The following is a 19,143-nucleotide window of genomic DNA, read 5'->3' as shown; positions in this document are numbered from 1 at the left end:
GGGCCGAAGTACAGAAACTCCTTCGCTGCTAAACTTAAAGCAGTTATTGTTTTTTTTCTCCCCCTTTCCTTTTTTTCTTCTCAAGTCTTTTATTCCCATTTGGCAGATCAACTTTTCAACAGTAAAGCCATGCATTGTCATATATGTAAAATTTCCCTATAATTTTCATCTTGAAAGTGCTTGTTTTTTTGTTTTTTTTCAATGTCAGTAGGAAGAAATGTAAGCAGACATAAGAGCCTCACTCTCAAGTTAACAAGTCCCATGATGCTGGGTCATAAATTGTGTCCACCATTCCCTCCAGGTCCCCCTCCTTGCCCTCTCTCCTTATTCATCCTATCCAACCTCCCCAGTGGGACCATTATAATGAGTATGTTAGTATGTGTTTGTATTCTCTGAAGTTGGGGGGGGGGGTCTTTTAGAGGAGAAGCCATGAGCAGCAGAACGGGGAGAGAGGAAAAGGCTTTAGATGAAAGATGAGAGGAGGAACTGAGCTATGAGGAGAAAGGGAATCAGAGGAGAAGTGGGGGAGGGGGGAGGGACACAAGGACTACATTAACTATTTATGGGTATGCTCCGATGGCTAATGGGAATTACATCTGTTTTAATTATTGATGCCCTAACCGTCTGTCTTTAGAATCATCTCCTCTGGGGATTGAACTGCCTGACAGATTCTATTGTTGTTGTTTACGTATGATATGGAGGCATATGTAGATTGCGTTCCACTAATAATATTTGGTTGCGAGTAATGGTCCCTAAATTAATTTTTTTTTCTGTTCCTTCCTTTCATTTTAACAACTTAATTCAATTATGCTTTTGCGTGGGGACTTGAAATAAGACATAGAAACTCAATCGCCTTTTCTACAATTGATGCCTTTTTGTGTGTCCTGCCTCAGGCTTGTGTAGGAAGCAAACTCATAATGATAATCTAATCGTGGTTTTCACAGGGAAAGTATGAGCATTGGCAGGTATTATAAGCTGGAAATAGCGCAATGTCTTGAAGGACAGGTCTTTGGAAATCGAAACGGTCCACCTGCATGTCTAAGTTAAAGGCCTTCTTTTTAAGGAATCTCTTATCTTTCAAGGGGAACAGATTTAATGTTTGCTCAAACTTGGCCACCTTGAGTTTCTGCGTTTTTCTCTTGCCAGTTATCTCTCGAGTCTTGCTCTGCTCAGATTGGTTGCCAACTGGCCCTTAGTCAGCTCTGCTGTGAGAAGGTATTGGTGTAGCAGATGGCACTGGTAAAGCCTGAGGTGTCTTCAGAAAACAGAGGTCCTGGCTTTGCTGCAAGTTAGACGAAGATTATTTTCACTCAAGATGAACTCTTTGGGTTTGCGTATGTGTACTTGCCTCGTATTTCTGTGTTAGGGGTCTCACTCCTGCTACAAATACTACTCCATAATGTCACTGTATTTATAGAGAAGTGAACTTTCTCTGTGCTCGTCTAAGAACTGCTACTGAAAGACACAGAGTAGTCTCAAGCAGTTATCAGCACCTGCCTCATGCTAGCCATTGTTAACATCACCACCGCACCAAGTATTAATTACTTCTCACTGCTAGGCTTGTCTGACTTGGACAATACCGTAAGAGACCCAAAATACACCAAATTTTATATAAAACTTTATTGTTCCAGGGTGTCCTGAGCTGTCCAGTCATGTCCATGTTCAGATGTGATGATGCATGGTAGCACTTTCTTATTGCCAAAGATGCTGAATTACAGTCTGGCCTTTTGTGGATGACTCCGCTGATTAATGGGCCCTATTAAAACCCGTCTGCTCGACGTGCTTGGTGGGGGGAGGCAGCAGAGACAAGTATCGGGGATGGGAAAGGGCCCATCCTCCCTCTAATGGATGGTCTCAGAAATGGTCCTTACCATATGTGTCATACAGCATCAGAAGATGTATTGATGTGCTAAAGCGGAGGGCTGCTAGAACTGTTACAGCTGGTTGCATCAAGCAAGAAAGCATGTCAAACATAAAAAAGGCTCGAATGCAGAAATTCCTTTGCTCTTAAGTGCAAAAAGGATAATGGCAGACACAGAGTGACAGTTGTTCAACTCAGCAAGTCAATAAAGTGAAATATGCTAATCAACCAACTGACAATTACTAATAGGGTGACGAGAGGATCTAAATAAATCGTAGTGGTCCAGTACCTCGCGCTGAGGTGTTATCTTACTAACGGTGCAGTATCATCCTCATTAGAGCGTGTCCCATGGTTAATTATTGATCAGCTATGCAGAGATAAGTCACTCACCGAAGGCCACATGCTGGGTTTTGAGGCTCAACACTTCTCCCTGCTGGGCAGCGATGCACACGCGTGCGTGCACACACGCGTTTAAAAACTGTTAATCATGGTTTACTCTCACACCCATCTGTCTCAGTCCCAGTGTTAATGTACGTTTAATATGTTTACTAAGCACCCCTCACTTTTTAGTTTAATAGAATGCTGAACTATGGAGACCATGTGGCTTATTAATGCACTAACGGCAATTAGGGTCAGACGTGTTTGAAGAAGAAAAATGGCATGAAGCTTTTCTTAATTAAATGACAAATTTCTTTTTCTTTTTTTTTTTGCCAACTTTGCTTTAATATGAAATGTGTAAAACAAAACATCCAGCTCTCCCTCTATTGTTCAACTTGTGTTCCCATTAAATATATATCAGCTGCGTCTTGTTTTTAGCCCCTTGCCTGTGTTAGCAGATCATTACTGTGGTTGCCTTTTGTCCTGGAATTGTTGGGGTGAGGGGGGGGGAGAGTGTGGTTTTTTTAGGAAATCTTGGTCAACTGAAATCAACCAACTGTCACATTGGAAGAAAAATCTGCACATTATCTCTAAAACTAAATTGGCACAGCATTGAATGCAATCTCTCAAAACGAGTCATATTTATAGCTCGCCCCTGCCATAGTCACATGTTTCTAAAAATAAAATTCTATCAACTGGCAGCACAGGCACAAGGACTAAGGTGGTCAAAATGGACCACTTTGTTTTTAATGGTAGTCTCCTCCTGGTGCCACGTAGATCAATCTTGGCTGGCTATCGATTGGCTATTCTTTCATCATTATAAAAGAAAAGTGACTGAAAGTTCAGATACTTCATCGCAGGATTTCTGCTAATGCTTAAAAGCATCAGATATCAGTGCTGATAGCTACCCTGCTGTCAGATATGTGCAAAAATCTATCACTTGCAGTCTTGGACCTGCCTGTGATGGTGTGCAGAGATTTGATCACGTACAATAAGTACTAACAGTGAGATCGGGTCTGAGCCTTTTGAGCCATTCGCTCTCTGTAATAGTAGGACAGGCAGATAGTAAGAAATGTAACATGATGAATCTAGCTATTCTCAAGGTAATTTACAATGGCTTTGTTCCATGCCATTTGTTTCCTAGTGTTTACATTGGATTTCCGTCACTCTATATTTGACAAATAGGCATTCATATCTTGCTTGATGGTATCACGATTGAAAGAGCAGACTCAAGGTTATAAAAGGGTGCTTGTCCTTTGTGGTATAATAAAGGCAAAGCCATTTTATTAGCAAATAATAAATGGGAGTCGTCTCATCCTTAGCTTGAGTGTGCCTTGTCCTATGCCAAGGAACATGTTTTGTATTGCCTTTTACAGTTTTAGTTATTAAGTAACAAGTGTAAATATCAATAAGCTACCACGTGCAGTATATTGTGACAATATGGTGTGTTTTTTTTTGTTTTTTCTTTTCTCCCCCGGAGCAATCAAAAGGAGCATTTCCTTGGTATCATGTGACATAATTGAGTGCGTAGTCATTGATTTTCTTGTCTCTCCTCTCTTGCAGGTAAGTGGATGAGTTTTGCCGCGAGGGGTCCACGGGGCTGTGGGGTGGTAAGTGCAGAATCATTTTGAACACAGAGTCATTTCTCAGCTCGGGACACGAGCCCATTCCTCCCGGTATTCAGACACGCTGAATGAACAGCTGCTCACCTTAAAAGCCGTGCTTTTGCTTTAAGCTGTTCTCCGGATCACCCTCAGTTCGCAGCGTAACACAAACAGACACACAATTGATTAGCTTTACCTCAAGAAACGTTGCTGTGCAAATAAGAAAAGGGCAACAAGAAAAACACACGTATCCTATAAATGTGGAAGTAGAGCATTGTGGACACATCTCCACAGGCGCGTGGACCTGCAGCCACCACGCAGCACATACACATCAATGTTTTAGTCTTCAATGCATTTTTGATCGATGACAGTGTGGAACTGTGGAAATAATTATTTGTTGCTTAATTCTGAGAAATGAGCAGCATTATTTGTCTTGTAGTTCAGTATATTTATTTCTTGTTCATTTCCTGGTTTCTTAAAAGTTTAGACCTCCAGTTGCCAGAACAACATTCAGAATCACTTTATTGTTAAATATTATAACTACTATTTCCCTGGCAGAATCTTCTTTCCTCAATTATCCAATAAAAGTAATCACCTCCAGGTTGTTTTGAGGTTGTAATCTGCAGCATATTAAATGTTTTCTAATGAAGGTCAGGATAATAGCTGCAGTGGATGTGATATGGTTTTGCACACTGTGAATGCAGCTAATTCAGTAGCACAGCATCGGGATTTCAGTTTGAGCGCAGGGGGAGTATCGTTTCATTTTAGTAATTGACCTTTTTTAATTGATTCCGTCTCCCGTTGCACAGGTGTCGCAAATATCAAGACGTTCAGAAAAACGGTTAACCTTCACACGGCGCGATTTACATATTTTAATCATCTACATCGATTAAAAGAAGCCAATTTCTCATGATTTGAAAATGAGCAGCTCCTTTTAAAAACGTTTTTTATATACAATCTTAGGTTTAGGTTAAATTTCGGGTATCTGTCATATCTCAGCGTTTGAGTTACTCTTTTTTTTTTTTTTTTTCTTATTTTTGGCTGCCAACATTACTTCAAATAAATCAAAAATAGTCTGGATGTTTAAATTGCAAAACCTTTGCACAGGTCCCTTAATGTTAACCTCAGATCTTTTCAATTATAATAATCTGTTACAACTTTCCAAAACTTGAGCCGTAAATATTCGCACACAGCAACTTATTTTCTTCTGACATGTGCCTCTAGCAAACTATGATTGTTAATCACTTGTCAGTAATCTTATTTGGCATAAGAGCACATACTCTACTCCATCGTATCACTTTCAAAAAGGATTGCACGCTGTGTAAAATGTAAATAACAACAGAAAGCAATTATTTGCAAGTAATTTAAATCACATCTCATTAAAAATAGGACATAGACAACATGTTGAATGCTTTATGTGCTCATTTTGACTTTGATGGTAGCAGCACATAATCATCAGGACAGGGTAATCAAAAGCCTTTTAAGACAAAAAGTGACAAGGGAGGGGATAACCACCCTGTTAAGAGTGGATCGACAGATGGTTCAACAAATTAAGAATAAGAGTTCTGAGGATAAAACTGCAACACATTTGTGGATTTCATCACCCTCATCATATACAGACTCCATTCAGTACTAGTAATCACTCCATGTAGAAAGCCATTGTCAGTTAACACAGTTCATTGCAGCAACAACTGCAAGGCAAAACTCTTTCCTGCCCCAAAATATCCAGATCTGTGCAACCTTTTCCTGCCCTTTTCTACCTTTTAATTCTTTCCCACTTAAAGAAGACATCTGATAGCCCTCCCCTCTACCCTTAATCACGAGCTTTGACACATATATAAAAGATGTGGTTTGGCCATTAGAATATATTCTGGAGTTTCCCTAAGGTAGCTGCATAGGCAGCCTCTCTAACTTCTGAAACACAACCAATCATTTTGATTTAGAAGCAGGCCTAAAGTATGACAGAGCTTCAAGGATTACTTCTAGTCGACTTTCAAGGGGTATCGAGTTAAGATGTCTTGAGGTAAACTGGAGAACTGTCCAAGATGTCTTATGAATCAAAACTTAAATTTCTTTTATAAGAGATTTAGATGCATACTACATCTTCTTAGCTAAAAAAAAAAAAGGGGTCTATGTGCATCCAGCATTTTGTCAGTACAGTTCAAAACCCACCATCCCTGAGGGCATGGGTACTTTTCACATTTGTCAAGGCCACATTGATGCTGAATGTGCTGAAATTAAATAAAAGAAATCAAATGAAAACTTTGGAAATGTAGGGATCTCAAGCTGTTGACCGGTTGAAATCTGAGGTCAAGAAGAAAATCATAAAATCTTTGCTTTTCAACCTACAGCATCTGGTCTCCGAGCTCCTCAGTGCTTACAAAGTGCTGTTAATAGAGGCAACGCAGTGGTAAACGTGTTTCTGCCCCAACGTTTTTTGCAAACATACTCTGAGTGGATTAGAATTTGGTTAGTTAGGCGTCCAGAACAAAAACACACTGCTGAGAGGCCATGTGTCCCAAATTAGCTCTTGCTGAGTCACTAAGTGATTTCAAATTTCAAATGAAATAACTCTGCTGCACTCAGTGTCAGGGGGAATGTATCGAGTTTCTCTGTAAAACCTCTCCGGTCACAGTCTTACCCCATTAGCAATCAATTAACTGTATATGGCATCTTTAAAATTAAAAATGCTTTTTAAAAATAGGAACTGTTAATCTGTGTTTATGTTTCTTAACTCAAAGTCCTCACACGTTACTGCATTATGTCACACGATCCATTGTGGGGCCTTATTCGCCAGGAGCAAAAGTGCTTCACGAATGAGAGTGCAGTCTGCGAAAACTGTGGTGAGAAAAACCTCATCAGGATTCAAAGAGCACACAAAGCCACATGTTTGACAATAAAGCCCCGGAATCTCTAAGCGTGGCAGTGAGGAATGCGTGCCACAGTGAATGTATCGTGTTCAAATGGCTTGTAGCTGACATGACAGTTCACTAAGCCTCTTAAGCCAACCTTCCACCAGGACTGTGTTGTGATGACATTATCTATGGCAGGAAGCTGCACCAGTGTTCACTGCATTGTCCATTTTCAATCATACACTCCTCATCCAGTAGCAATGATCTTGTTTTGGCTTTTTAGTAAGGCGAGACACTGAGATATTGGTTCTATAATATGCTTTCTTTCAGACTGTTGCAAAGAAAATGTCTAAAATATATCATACATTTACATCTTTATTCTAAAGCACTGGCATTTGTACAAATTACAGCATGTTTAATGAGATAATACTTGATTTGCATATTAAAACATAGCATTTAAGAAAAAATGAAACAGAATTATTTTAAAATAATAAATCGTTGAGGTATTTTTCATGGTGATGTTTTTTTGAAATTGCGGGAAAAAAAATTCTTTTTTTTTTCTTTTTTTTTGTAAATTTTTTTTCTCATAAATTTTCTTTTCTCATACGCTAAGCCAGAAATCTCACATCTACCAACTTTTGTCATTTTATTCCCGTGTATGTTCTGAGCCCGTTCTCATTCCGACCACGTAATATACAGACAAATTGTCCCTCATGAACGTGAAAGGTAACCTTCCGTGTTCCTATGATACACACTGGGTTGTGGATGGAATCCAATAGATTGACGCTCCCAGTGGTAATATACGTTCCAGCCGTGTATTACAGCCCTAAACCTAACCTTAATCCTAACCCCAACCATAACTTTATCTCTAATCCTAACCACCACCTTAATCGTGTTAGATAGTGTTTTCCAAAGCGATTAAAGTAAAATAAACTTAAATGTGTAGATTGATTTCAAACAGTTCTCATGGTTCCTCATTTTTTTTTTCGAACTAGTAATATTGGGACATGTTGGGTGGCCTAAAGCGTAACATACAGAAGATTTGTCATCTATGTGTTGATATTCTATCATACTTTTACACATAATAGATAACTACATCCAAAAAAGAAAAAGAAACATGACCAACTTGTTTATTTTTCATAATAATCCTGCCATAATGATACCAGAAGTTTGAAGATGGCGCTATCTAATGTTCACATTTCTGCCCATATTTAGTCACATAATGCCTCATTTACATGTGTTCCCCCCCCCCCGTTGACCTGTAGTGTCTCCTTAAGGGTGTCATCTGTGATTCGAGGTTTGCAGTATTGCACATAAATTGTCAGTCTGCCCTTTAGTCTTTTGAGGTTTTGCATAATTGCAAAGGCACAGGTGCATCTTTGTATTTTTATTTGCATGTGATGCACAGGCCCACATCTATTGGCCCATGTCAGAACTCCAGCCAATCATTTTAGTCCCAGGTAGTTTTCACTTAAACTGGGGAATGGGACTGGAAGACCAAAAAAAACTACAGCACATTGAAGTAGCTGTTTTGGGGTTTTTTGATCAGTGTTTCCCAAACCATGGCTTTGGTATCCTTATCAAAGCTTTGCAGTGGCCGTTAGGCTACATTGGTATTTCCTTTTCACCCACAAACCTGCTGCTAATAGATTCACTATCTGATTGGTAAAGCTGTCAAACGTGACTAATTAAGTATTTGCCGTGCAGTCCGTCATACAGCTCTCCGGTTAGTAACAAAGAACGAGGGCTACAATTCATGCACAAGCAACCACGTAATAAGGTTTGGGACTCTTGTCGTTTAGCACTATAAAGGGAAAAAAAGACCATGATTATCCACAGCGGACGAATATCTAAAGAAAACGAATATTTGATGTGACTTAAGTGAAACCAGCACAACAGCCACAAAAGCATTTGCATATCTTACACCTGTCCAAACTGCCAAAACTGTCACGATCAAATGGGGTACAGTGGTGCCGGAATGTAAATATTAAAATAGGGAGGACGTAGAGGCCTTCTTTAGATGAAGAGGATGACAGAGAAAGAGGTATTTGTGCTGTGTTGAAAATCTTGCAGATAAGCATCTTTTGTTATGGTAATTAGATGACGCGGTGGATGACAGCCATTGGTTGTGGCAGTGAAGAGTGCTCTTCAGGAGCCAATGGCTTTTGTTATCGGTGGCTGGCAGCTGGAAAACCCATAAAGAAATGAAAGCCTACAAGAGGCACTGGGCCCTGAAACAGATTTTATGTGGGACTCATTTTGCCAACTAGAGTGAAAGAAGAGAGAGATGCGGTTGTCTGCAAAATGGCCTCAAGAGCACCACTAAATTTCCTGAGGAGAAATGGTAGTCATTATTAGTACCTCGTTCAGAGTGGGATCATCTTTTTTTTTGAATGCTATTTCTGGCTTGATCCTAGATGTCTAAGGGTTTACTGCTACATTTAATATGTTTTATATTAACGTGCTGGACAAAGTAATGATGTTTTTGCTATATTTAATGCTTCTTTTCAGTTAGTGTAAACTGGTAAATCTCTGTGGGGCTTTAGTAGGTTTACAAGTCTGTGAATTCATTTCTCAGCTCTAAGTAGGTGTTGTGCTACTCCATTGCTCTTTGTATTTATTTATCTCCGTGCTGACTGTCTTCACATTCAAAGACTTTAGAGATAATTTTACTCGCTACACTTTTGACTTGGGAAAATGTGCTTGTATTATATACACTGTGCATACTATATATGCTAGTGTTTTGTGCAGATGGATTATAGCCTGAAAATGACTTTACAGCCTTGCTTTTAACATATACAGACTGAAAGCTACCATAGCCATATATTGACTGAGTACTAACATTAAAATGCTTCATTTTTTTTATTGTTGTCTGCAACTGTGTCATGGTCATTTTTATTTTATTTTTAAATTTCCACCTACTTTGTCCTCCACACTAAAGATAGGGGGTGTTGCTCTCCTGATTCACAGGACGCCGGCATTGCTAATAACTTCTGGAATCAACTACTATTTCTGGCAATCACAGATCCCAAGTCTGATCAATAGGACAGGCAGAGACAGCAGGCTGCCATCCAGCCCAGCCCTGATAGCTGCTATTAAGAGTCCCCTTAACCACTAATACCCGAGCCACATACCATCTCTGTGTGGTTTCTTCCTCCCATAATTCACTGACTGATGACTAATAGAGCTGTGATTATGACCCAAAATAGAAGTTTGTTTATTTCTCCAGAGAAGTTCAAGGTTAGGTGGTTGTTTATAATAAGTTACGGGGCTTCACTATAAAATACTGTTTTTGAGCCTGTTGTTTGTGCACTCTCTTTGTCTAAAAGAATTGCCGCTTCCCACAGTGTCGAGAAATCTGCCATACATCCCGAGGTCATTAGAGTTCAGTTGTGTCCAAGGGAAGCTTTGCTTACTGATACAGATTGCCAACTGGAAGTGCTTCCTAGTGAGATAAAGGAATCAATATCACAAAGTCTTACCACATTTGACAAAAAAGTAGCTTGTACTTGAGATCCCTATTGCTAGGAATGACTTTAATGGTTGTTACATAATCCATGTATGGCTCTGCTGGAAAGCCAGAAAGAAATCTAAGTGAAAAAGGGGAGGCAATCAGTGATTTTCATACACCGAGGTCAGCCAAGGTAAGTAGATGGTGGTGTGAATTTTTATGTTCGCAGCAGAGGGGAAAATATATGCCGGGCAGGCTTGTATGTGTAGATGTGACCTTTTACTGGCTTGGATGCCCAACCCCTGTTTGCCAAGACAAACAGCATCTTCGTTATAAACTATAAATTGAGTTAAAGCAACACAGAGTGCACTGATTAAACGTCATTTTGAAGGAGAGACGAGAAACAATTTTATTATTAAATGTAGGCTTATTTGTAGAATAGATTTAATTGTGCAGTTTTTATTTTTATTGTGTCTTTATTGTGTCTGCATGTTATCTGTAAATCTGAAGCAGTGCAGGAATTTATTCTAATACCTAAATGGATACTATACATCTGATTACAAAGGGGATTTAGCTCAAATTTAGTAAAAGGACTTAGATTAAAGCTGAGTACCTAATCCCTCTCCAGCCCATAGCTGAGCCTTATTGATGGATCATTCTCTCTTGAGAGGTAGAGGGGATCGATAGGCAAATGGCATCATTGATCCTGGCTGCTTTGAAGTCATGCCTGTCCCAGTCAGAGATCTCCATCTCTCAGATCCCCGCTGCCCCTCGCTGCCTTGTCTGGTTAATGGTTGTCATAAAACAGCCCGTTTTCAGAATATGTGGCTGTGCATAAGGTAGGGAGACATCAGTCAATCTGTTTCATATTCCTTTTGATCAATTTGTATCAGTCCTGATTTAATTGTTTATCTGTCTCATTAAAACATCAAAAAGTTATTGATACAATGATAACTGTAGACTAGATGTCCAGAACTGTGTCCATGATTGCAGGATTAGGATATAAGATGAGGCTCAGTGACGAAGTATGAAGTCCTAAAATCCCTCATTTTCACCACATTAACATGTCCCAGATGTGCAAACAGCACTCTGGGTAAAGTCTCACCAGTGACATCATCATCGTGGTCCAGACAGACACAGGCATTCCTCCAATGAACAGGCAACCATACTATTATGTGGTTCTCTGCAGGACTTTGCCGTCTCTCTTAAAACTATTTGTAACACAGAGAGAATCAATTTACTCGAGGTGTGGAAATCCAATTTTTCCAGCAAAGGCTACAGATAGTGATCATTTGTCTTGGAGAAATGCAACAAAGCAAGCCAAGACTTTTTTTATTTTTTTTATTTGTTTCACTAAAATCTATCCCTTCAGCTCTGTCTAAAAGTTTTTTTTTCTTTTATAGAAAACCCTATCCCTCTGCCTGCCACAATGTGCTTGCATAAGCAGTTATCACAGCCCCCAATAATGTGAGTGTTCTCACTGGTGAGCACAATGAAAGGCTTTGGGAAGTCTTGTCAAATCTCTGTATTTTACAACAATGGGTTACAATGGAGAGGACACGTTTGGATTGTAGAATTAACAAGAGACTATCTTGTGATGATGCCACTGAGTTCTCTGCCTGGATTCATGTTTAAAACTACAACCTCAATTCGTACAAATGGGGACAAACTGTAAAACAGAATGCCAATAAAAAAACGATTGCAATGATTTGTAAATCTCACAAACCCATATCAAATGTTTAAACTAAGATTTTATTCTTTAATTAAAAATATTAGCTCTCTTTGAATTTAATAGCCACCATTGGGACAGAGGCAACAAAAGGCTGAAGAAGCAAGTGTTTGGGTTATTCGTAACAGGCTGGTAATGTAATCGGGTATAAAAAGGACATCTTAGAAAGGCTGAGTTTCTCAGAAGCAAGATTATGCAGGTTGACCCATCTGCAAAAATAAAAGTTTCCAAATTACGGGACAATTTCTGAATGTTTTCTTAACCTTAAAAAAGTGTTTGGATCTATCTACAGTACACGATCCTATCAAAAGATGCCAGGGTACTGGAGAAACTGGTAAAAGATCAGTATTGGATGACCGTGATCTTTTGGCCCTTTAGACCAGCGGTCCCCAACCTTTTTTGCGCCACAGACCGGTTTATGCCCGACATTATCTTCACGGACCGGCCTTTAAAGTGTCGCGGATAAACACAACAAAATAAAACTAGTCCCGGTACCGGGAAAAAAATAAGATTTATTCATAACACACGTGAAAAGACCCAGGAAAACCGAGTAAACGATAAAAACGATAACAAAATAACGCTGAAAACCGATAAAAATCCTGAAAACCATACATTTCACACCTGAGCCTCAACTCTCTCGGCCCGGTACCAAACGACTCACGGACCGGTACCGGTCCGAGGCCCGGGGGTTGGGGATCGCTGCTTTAGACGACACTGCATTTAAAAACAAGCATGATTATGTCATGGGAATTTCTACACGGGAACACTTCTGAGCCAAAGTGCCACATCTTCCAACCTGAAAAGGAGCGGGCCCATCTAACTTATTAGCAGTTTCAAATTTCTACTTTATTTTTATGTCTATTTTATGGTTGCAAAAGATTTTGTGAAATACAGGCATGAAGGGTCAAAAAGTAACAGCAATACCAGCAATGATGTTACAGTCAGTCATACTCTTAGATTAAGAACATGCCTGTAAGTGTATATATTCTTGTTTATAGGCCATTTGATCAGATCCAAATGCCATAACGAGAACCAGGAAGATGTAGGTGTAATACTTGTATTCTGGGTGTTTTCAAAAGACCCGCGGCCATATGCTGTGTGTTAGATGTCATGGCTTTATCAAACATTTGGAGTGCTGTCATGTCTGTTTTCTTCCCCTGTACATGCTGACAGGGAGAGAAGCCAAAACAGCCCTGAGCTCAGCTCATTAAGATAGCTCCGTACTATTCCCTGTCAGCCTCACTCTGCCAAGGTATATGATGTTCATTTCCTCTGAGAAGGGAAGAGACGGCATAGAAGTTGAAGAAATGCTCTGTGGATTTCTGAAAAAGAAAGAGGAAATGGTAGACCTGACTAGAATAGATGAGTCAAAAGAAAATCACAGTTTTAGGTAATATTATATGCCGTGGCACCATTATTGTTTTCACCTTGTTTGTCTGTGTGTGTTATAGTGCAGTTGTTAAACTTTGATATAATTGTAAGCTTCAGCTTATATGTAAACAGTATTTAGTAGTACTTTCTACATACATTTGTTTGAATTTGGCCTGATGAGTTCTGCGACACACAAGTCAAACTTCAGTGTGAAGCCATAAAAGCAAGTGTTTAAGCCTCCACTTATCAAATTTGTATATACAGCAGACCAGCTGTCAGTGCCCGGTATAGTTGTTAAAGAATGTATGTCCCCTGTTGCTTAGAATAGAGGCGCGCACATTAATTTTGTTTGTTTGTGCAGATACAGACATCTTTCTCTACAGCCTTCCACAGTACGAGCGTGTTTCATGCCCCCATTATTCTGCTTGTGGCAACTAACACCGGCAATCCCAGCCTGTAGGGAGTTGTTTGTTTGGAGGAGGCGGTCGATGGCACAGATTGCCCAGTGAGGCTGTAATTACACTGAAATCTAAAATGGCAGCACTTGGAAAAGGATGAACTGGTCAATAAGTCACACTCCAGCCTTCCAGCGTGAACTCCGCGCACACATCTGGTAATTTTCACCCTCTCGGCACAATTAATACTTGCGGAGAGCAGACGGCAACGATTGATTGTAGTGTTAACTGAAATATAAAGTCGTGTTAGAAATCGATGGAAGCGTTTGTCAGTGTCGCGGCAATCGCTCATATTTCCTTGGGTGTTTATTTGAGAAGGAAGTTAATTGGGAATTGAGATTGCATAGGTGTGTGTTTGTGTTTTTGTGTGGTACAACCGAGATGAGAGAGGGCAATCAAAAAGGTTTACTTCAACATGCGCGTAGTCCAGGAGACATGTGCCTGATTTATGATTTTCATTTTTTTTACACAAACTCAAATATCGTTTATCAGTATTTATTTATCTTTTATTATATATCATGTTTTGTGTTCTCAGTAAAAAATATTGATAGGGAAACTTGAGGAACATTTTTACAGCTATGCCTATTTCAGCATATTTATTGCAAAAATATTATTTAGGAATTTTTACAGTGTAAACCAGTGAGGACTAGTGTTTTAAGGCCTCAGAAGCAGAAGACCAACACCCCAAGAAGCACCTGGTTGCTCAGTGCTATAACAATAGCAAATCGAGGAAGAAAGCTACTATCAAAACTGGAGATCCAGCTGCTACAGCACAGGGTGACCAGTTGTGAGCGGTAGCTGATGCTTAAACTGAACTAGATGATGTCCAACCATCTCCAATGACAGAGCTGAGGGCACATCTCAAAGTGTTGTCAGGGGGAGATGCTTGCAGATGTGAACACTGACTAAAATGAGCTCATGTATGCCACTGCCACAGTAATCTTAGAAACACTTGGGTATAACGTCAAGAATGCATGGAATCCCCACACCCGGACCCCCCACCCAGTGGAGGAAAAAAAGGCCAGAAGCCAAAATCAAAGAAGCTTCCCCTGCAAGTGTAATTCTTCAGACAGATGCAGATACACAGACGCCCTCAAACAAATACGCAAACATGTACTTGAACAGCTCCTTGATTGGCCTCACGTGGCTTCTCTGAGCACCAATTACTGCCACTCCGCGTGATACTGCATTTGTGTGCTGAACAGCAGATGCCAGTAAAACCAGGGCACTGACGTTACCAGCCAACGCTGGCCTCCCATTCCCCTTGTCTTCACTCCTCCCCCCGCTGCTTCTCTTCTCACCACTGAAGACAACTGGGACAAAATCTGCCTCCCAGATACAAAAGTGGTCTGGAGAGATGGACCTTTTATCTCGCTCTCCCCCTTTGAGCATGCTCAGAGCAGCATGCTCTCTCTCTCTCACTCTCTCTCTGTCTTCTTTTTGAAAATTATTTTTTTAATCTAAGTGAGTCTCCTACTGTGTTAAATTAAAGAATATAGGAGACATGTGTACGTGCCCTCCTCCAAAATGCTTTCATACCTCAAATCCAACTTTATTTTCAGTATTGTACTGTAAGTCCTCTGGGAATGTGAATGCACGCATTATGATTTTAATGAGTTTAGCAGTCATCCGTTGCTTGCACAGAGTCTCTGTGGTTTTTAACCTGCTTATTATTCATGAGGTCTTGGTAATTGTGATTATGCTTTGTTGCTGCCCAAATTTGATGTTGCTATTGCTTTACTGTGTGAAAGAATGAATTCAGGCTTGTATTATGTGCATATGTTAAAAAAAACCCCAAAACAAAACAAGCTGCTATTAAAGCAGCATCTTCTGGATATCGCTTTTCTCTAGCCCGACCTTTACAAAACTCCTTTTTTTAAATTTTTATTTATTTATTTTTTTTACCGAGGTTGACCTTGTCCTTGTATCTCGGTTACTTCAGTGACACTGGCACGTTGTTACAGGAGCACAGATGTCTGTTGAAAGAGCTGGAGGGCAAAAGCGAGGGAGCGTCATGAAATGGAAAGGTTTATTTATTTATTTGCCTGTTTATTTATTTTCTCTGTCACTGGCATGTTGTCTGGGAGTGGAACATGGCTGCAGTGGCCCCAGGGAGTGGAAGAAGATTTGTGGACAAGAATGGTAGAATTCTATAGCGGCGGGCAGGCCGCCTTGTTTCTGACCTCTTTGGCACCCACTGTATACCCAAAAGAAACAAAACATTAAGTGTGTGTGTGTGTCTGTGTGTGGATGGGTATTAAGACCTTCGTGGGGACCAAACTATACTTGTGGGGACCGACAGCTCTTGTGGGGACCAAAATCCCAGTCCCCACGAGTTTGAAGGCATTTTTGAGACTCAAAATGTGGTTTTAGTCTCAGGGTTACAATTGGGTTATGGTTAAGGTTAGGGTAAGCAGCTAGGGAAACCATTATGTCAATGACATGTCCTCACAAGGATATAAACACACACGTGTGTGTGTGTCTTTTAAAGATTGGCAGTTGTTGTAGTTTTCCTATATTTCCACTGGTAACTGTCTAGTCCACTTCATCTACATATTTAAAGGCGACTCTGGTGAGAAATTAAAGAGCAGCAGATGGTAATGTCACCTGGAGTGTATGCATAATGACAGATGGCCACCTGCACTGGGTTCTTCTTACAAAACAAGTTTCAGCTTTGTATTGTGTGTTACAGATTGGAACTGTGAGTGAAATTGGCTAAAGCCGCTCCAATATACTCTTTCTAGTTGCTAAGGCCATTGCTGAGCCAAATCTAGTCGAGCTGTTGATCAAATGTGCCTGCTGCGTGGAAAAACAGACACTTGAAAATCACTTCAGTCGAAGAGCCAAGGGATAATCCTTGTAAGGTGATGCTACACATAGAAGCTTACAAACTTGTAGGCTTTGGAAATGTTATTAATCCCACTGCCGTTACATGGAAGTGCATCAGTTAGTTTTTACTGTATTTTACTTTTTTGTTTTTTGAGGGAGCATCTCCATCAACCTAACAATTACTTTCGGTAATCTGTTGGATGTAAATAAGATTGCTGGAGTTGTGTGAGAAAACACACAGAAGGCTTAAGTAGTCTATAACTTCAGTCCTAGCAAAACAACATTCTGATTCTCTCAAAATAAAACATGCTCAGAAAAGGTCAGAATAGGATGAGAAAGTAAATATCTAATGATTTGAAATAATCACAGGATTTTGGGGGGGCTTAAAAAAAGATGACAATAAGTTGAAATGGTGACAGGAAAAACTACGTAAAATATTCACCATCCTGAAACAATAGATATCATAAATGGCCTGCAGTTGATACTCCCAGGATAATGTGTTAATAGGAGTTCCTGTTGTAGCCTGTGAATATTTACATATACTGAATTAAAGCTTCAAATGCACTTATTGCATTCATATACTCTCCTCCCAAACTCAGTGCTTCAAAAAAAAAAAAAGAAACTGCAGATTATATATACCCCTCTGTTCCTCCAGCTTCCCTTTATTGTCTCTCTCAAACAGGGAGGGGGGCTCCTTAGAGAGCTGTCAACCATTGCCATCTATTATCTCTCTGGCTAGCCTTGGATGGTTGAGCACTGTTAGCCTGTGGAGCACAGTGGGACTCGGGGTTAGCAGGGCTCCCAGTCAAGACGTTTCTCTTGCACCTTGCAGGACTCCCAGCGGATGGCACCATGCTGATGAAAAGATCTAACCCGCCTTCTCTTTCACCTCTTTCAACCTCGCAACCAGCAGTTTACACACTGTTTGTGTCCTTTGTCGCCGTGTATTAAACTGTAAAGTTGAGTTAAATTATGGTCCCATTGTGGATTCCTTTCAGTGCAGCTGGCCCGAAGATGTAATTTTATTTGCTGACAATTATTATAATGTTCTCAGTATTCGATATTGCTGAACGTTACATCAGCTGTTTTGAGTTATGTTTATAGTGGAATCAAACGCTGTGGTCTTTCTGCACAGATTATTATAAACTCTGGGTGGGTCTAGGGTAAAGCTGTGTAAGGTCGATGCTACTTGTGCTTAAATAGTTTAAACACATGCACTCTGTTACTGTTTAGATAACCATAAAATTGAGTCCTTTTTGACAAACACCTTGCATATCCACTTTTAAAAAAATTGTATCTTTATGCTTATTATGCCTCACTGTAATTACTGCACAGCCGAAATAATTTTCCATGGAAAACTCCTTCAGGACTTTAATGAAGTGAGTGGCACTCCTGGGAATGGAAGGCTGGATGTAGCAAGGAATGCATGATTAATCCTTAAAATGCCTCTGGAATGTGACTCTTTGGTCTCAATCCAGTTTTGGATCAAAGAAAAAGAAAAACACTCATCTTGTTCCAGTATTATTTCCTTTGATATGATTCATCGTTTAATATAAGAGAAACCACATGTTTTAATGGTATTGTTTTGGTGGAATTGTGTTTATGACAGGGAAGCAAGTAATTAACACTTGAGAAACATTGCTTAATATCAGAGCAGAATACTTTCCTTAACATTACTAACCAGCAACTGAGGTTCCAGTTGCAAACTGTACCAACACGTAAATTGTTTCCAATCACTAGTTTATATTTAAGTCAAAGGTTTGGGTGGCCAACAAAGTGCAGTGATGGTTAGCACTGTTTCTTGCTTAACCGCAAGACAGTCCAAGGTTCGAATCCACCAGCTGGCTGGGGCCTTTCTGTGTGGAGTTTCCATGTTCTGCCCCGGGTTCTCTCTGGGTACTCCGGCTTCCTCCCACAATCCAAAGGGTGTGAATGGCTCTGTGTGAGCCTTGTGACAGAACGGTGACCTGTCCAGGATGTACCCTGCCTCCAACCCTATGGTAGCTGGGATAGGCTACCCTCAATTGGATAAGCAGTAGAGGATAGATGGATGAATGGCTGTTTTAGTTTCTCTCTCAAATAGAGATGTTGTTTACACATTCAGTAAAAAGTATTAAAAGTATAGGGGTGGCCTGTAATATTACATCACCTCCATGTTTGATGATATGACCTCAGGGTGTGATCTGATATGTTGTTGTTTGATTTGTATTTATTTTATATCAGAGAAGGCCTTTCCTATCTCAGTAAGATGAAGCAATTACCAAATCTAAAGCATGCAACGCACCGATTACTGCTATTGCAACACCATTATGCTATAACAAAAGTAATGATGCCAAACTGGTCTTCCTGCTGTATAGACGTGTTGCCCAATAAAACAATTTGGTGCATCATGGAGAAAGTTCCTGAACTTTATTTTTATTATTATAAGTGCAAGAAAATGTCATATTTTCATTTTAAATATTGTATCATATTTAAGTGGTTTAGCTAATTATTTCGTTCTATGTTTCGATGTCTTGCACTGCAACATGCAGCCAAGTTTTAAAAATTGTAATTTGTCATTCTTTGTAATCAGTTATTCCCTTTTGGTAGCGTTAACATGTAGCCTTTCCTAGC

General features: G+C 39.9%; 1 protein-coding gene and 1 long non-coding RNA gene across 4 annotated transcripts in view; both read left to right on the top strand.

Moving 5' to 3' along the window:
* Positions 1 to 17,152, top strand: part of LOC146501667 (uncharacterized) — a 55,429-nt gene extending 38,277 nt beyond the window's left edge. The window contains exon 2 of the long non-coding RNA XR_014869349.1: positions 3,803 to 17,152. This is a non-coding gene — a long non-coding RNA (uncharacterized LOC146501667). The remainder of the gene's footprint in view (positions 1 to 3,802) is intronic.
* The window catches only part of sash1a (SAM and SH3 domain containing 1a), a 163,211-nt gene that overhangs the window by 42,700 nt on the left and 101,368 nt on the right, over positions 1 to 19,143 (top strand). The gene's annotated exons all lie outside the window — the stretch shown is intronic.

Source organism: Neolamprologus multifasciatus, chromosome 15 (genome assembly GCF_963576455.1).
Source record: "Neolamprologus multifasciatus chromosome 15, fNeoMul1.2, whole genome shotgun sequence".
NCBI classification, from domain to species: Eukaryota; Metazoa; Chordata; class Actinopteri; order Cichliformes; family Cichlidae; genus Neolamprologus; species Neolamprologus multifasciatus.
Note: the sequence above shows the minus strand (reverse complement) of the source record. Positions and strands in the feature narration are given on the sequence as shown.